This window comes from Sorex fumeus, unplaced genomic scaffold, assembly GCF_029834395.1.
Source record: "Sorex fumeus unplaced genomic scaffold, SorFum_2.1 ptg000070l, whole genome shotgun sequence".
Classification (NCBI taxonomy): domain Eukaryota; kingdom Metazoa; phylum Chordata; class Mammalia; order Eulipotyphla; family Soricidae; genus Sorex; species Sorex fumeus.
The window spans coordinates 11,130,710-11,134,044 of record NW_026606127.1 but is presented as its reverse complement, the minus strand read 5'-3'; the positions used below and the strand labels follow the sequence as shown (position 1 = coordinate 11,134,044).

The window sequence follows — 3,335 nt, the reverse complement described above, 5'->3', positions numbered from 1 at the left end:
GATCCCATCTTCTTTTTCGAAAGATTGGTTTAGCTATTCATGGGAGTTTATTGTTGTTTATGAATTTCAAGAATTTTTAATCTGTTTCTTTGAAAAATGTTATTGGTATACTTATATGAAGCGCATTGAATCTTAATAGCGCTTTGGGGTGTATTGCTATTTTGACAGTGTTAATCCTCTCAATCCATGAGCATGGGATGTGATTCCAGTTCCTCATACCCTCTTTTATTTCTTGAAGTGGTGTTTGTAGGGTTTTTTTTTTTTTTTTGGTATAGATCCTTAACCTTCTTAGCTGTTTCTAATGTACTTGATTTTCTGATGTATTATTGTGAATGGGATTGTTCTTCTCCTATCTCTTTTTTCTCTTTCATTATTAGTATACCGGAAAGCCATGGACTAATGGATATTGATTTAGCAAATAGTAAAAGCTTGAGTTTTTCCTTTTTTATCTGGATGCCCTTGATATCTTTTTCTTACCAAATCATATGGCAAGTACTTCAAGTGCTATGCTGAATAGGAGTGGTGAGAGTCGGTAACTTGGTTTGTGCCTGATTGTATTTTGGGATTCTAGCTCATTGATTTCTGACCCAAGCCTTTAGTTTTTCCCCGTTGAGAATAATGCTTGCTGTGGGTTTGTGATAGTTTGCTTTGACTATATTGAGGAAAGTACTTTCAACTCCCATTTTGTTGAGAGTTTTTCATCATGAATGGGTGCTGGATCTCATCAAATGCTTTATCTACATCTATTGATATGATCATATGACTTTTATCTTTATTTTATTGAGATGGTGTATTCTGTTGATTGACTTGAGAATGTTAAGTCATCCTTGCATCCCAAGATAAACCTACTTGGTCTTAGTGTGTGATCATTTGTTGAGTTTCTGGATTTTTTTTGCTGTTATTTTCTTAAGGATCTTTGCATCTGTATTTATCAAGGAAATATCTGTAATTATCTTTTTTTTTGTGGTTTCTCTGTCTGATCTGAGTATCAGGATGAACTTTGCCTCATAGAAACTGTTTGGTAGTATTTTTGTTTCTTTAACTTCCTGGAAAATCTTAAAAAATGTTGGCATCAGGTCCTCTTTAAAGGTTTGAAATATTTCATTAGTGAATCCATTTGGGCCTGGGCTCCTGTTTTAGGGGATACTTTTTATTATCATTTCAATTTGCTTGGTAGTGATAAAGGTAAAAGGTAAAGGCCCTCCCTTTGTTCATCGATTTGCTCGAGCGGGCCCAGTAACGTCTCCATTGGAGACTTTTTTGTTACTGTGTTTGGCATATCAAATACGTCACGGGGAGCTTGCCAGGCTCTGCCCTGCGGGAGAGATACTCTCTCGTAGCTTGCCGGGCTCTCGAGAGGGGCGGAGGAATTGAATTCGGGTCGGTCATGTTGGCTACGTGCAAGGCAAACACCCTACCGCTGTGCTATCATATTCGAAATCTTCTTGGTTCAGCCTTGGGAGGTAATTGGAATCCAGTAATTTATCCATTTATTCAAGATTCTCTCATTTCCTGCTGTAAAGATTCTCAAAATAATCACTGATGATCCTCTGGATTTCTGTAGTTTCTATTATGATGTCCCCCTTTGCATTTCTGATTCGTTTATTAGGATTCGTTCTCTTTGTTTATTTGTGAGTCTTGCTTATGGTTTATTGATCTTATTTATTTTCTCAAAGAACCATGTCTTGCTTTTTGTTGGTCTTCTGGATTGTATTTTGGGATTCTAGCTCATTGATTTTTGCTCCAGGGTTTATTATTTCCTTCCTCCTGCCTAGCTTGGACTCCTTTAATTGGTCATTTTCCAAAATCTTGAACTGTAAGTTATTTTTGTAGGCCCTTTCTTTCTTCCTGATGAATTTCGCAGAGCTAAAAACGTTTCTCTTAACACTGCTTTTGCTGTGCCCCACAAGTTCTGGTAGCTCCTCATTCTCATTTGTTTCTGGAATCTTTTTATTTCCTCTTTGATTTCTATTCTAAGCCAATGGTTGTTCACTACTTCCCTCAAATAAAATATTTTCTTGCTGAGTTTTTGTCTGTTTAATATATTGAGAAGTGAGAAAGTACTTTCAAATCTCCATCTAGTATTGTGTTGCTATCAATGTTTTTCTTTAAGTCTGTTAGAACTTGTTTTTACATATTTTGCTGGTCTGTCATTAGGAGCATATACATTGAGGAGGGTGAGTTTTTTCTGATGTACAGATACCATGATCATTAAGAAATGACCTACACTGTCTCTTATAACCTTTAGCCTGAAGTCCATGTGGTCTGATACTAGTATGGCCACTCCAGATATTTGGAGGTGTTCTTTACTCGAAGAATTGGTTTCCCAGCCTTTGAATTTGAGCCCATGTGTTCTTTGATTATTCAGATGTGTTTCTTGCAGGCAGCAGAATGTTGGGTTCAGTTTTCTAATTCATCCTGCCATCCTCTGCCTTTGAATTGCTGCATTTAGTCCATTGACATTGAGAGAGATCATTGTGATGGGGATTTGTGCTAACTTTATGTCGAAATTTGGAGTACTTGTGGGGCTTGTCTTAGATTAATGTAGCCCTGTTAATTCTTCTTGCAACAAAAATGTGGAACACTTTACAAGTTTGCATGTCATCTCTGTTCAAGGACCATGCTAATCTCTCTATCATTTCAATTTTAGTACATGTGTTGCCAAACTGAGTATAAGAGTTGTTTTTTTTCCCTATTTTTCTCTTCTGATTTTTTTGAGTGTTGTCCTTACTCACTCCTATGGCAGACGGTGATTCCTAATCAAGGTAGGTATTTCAAAGCAGCTTGAAGCTATAGATTTAGAACCTTAATGTCCCAGAAGAAAAAGTATGGTTTTTACCATATTCTCTTTTACCATACCCAGGGCGTCAGCTGTGCACATTATTTCTTTTGGAAGATGGTGAATCAGTCTTGTTTAATGCCCTTCCCTGAAACCTTCATTAAGACCATTAAAATAGAGCCTTTTGCTGTTCTCACCTCGGTCCCGTGTACATCTCCAGAAAAAGGTGGATGGCATTGTCTGCACTTTGACCACCTTGAATGTAAGTAGGATTTTTCTCCTGAAGGAAGAGGTGAGAAGCATATTGATGATTTAATTCCACCTTATTACAAGTTCAACTTGAACGGAAGGTGAGATTCATGAGGCTCCTGCAAAGGACAGAAAAAAGGGTCTCAGTGAAGTTTAATGGCCAACAAACATTAACAAAACAGATGTCTCAAAGTAACCTGTGTGCATCTTTGTGTGTATAGTGAGTTTTTTATCTACTCATAGTGATTCTCAGTCGTTCCACATGGGCAAAGCACACCTGTAATTAAAAATCGAGTTCTCTGAGCAG

General features: G+C 37.2%; 1 pseudogene; it reads right to left on the bottom strand.

Annotated features, from left to right (window-relative positions):
- Window positions 1-2,570: 2,570 nt before the first annotated feature.
- On the bottom strand, window positions 2,571-2,667 carry LOC130037029 (uncharacterized; annotated as a pseudogene).
- Between the last annotated feature and the right edge of the window lie 668 nt (window positions 2,668-3,335).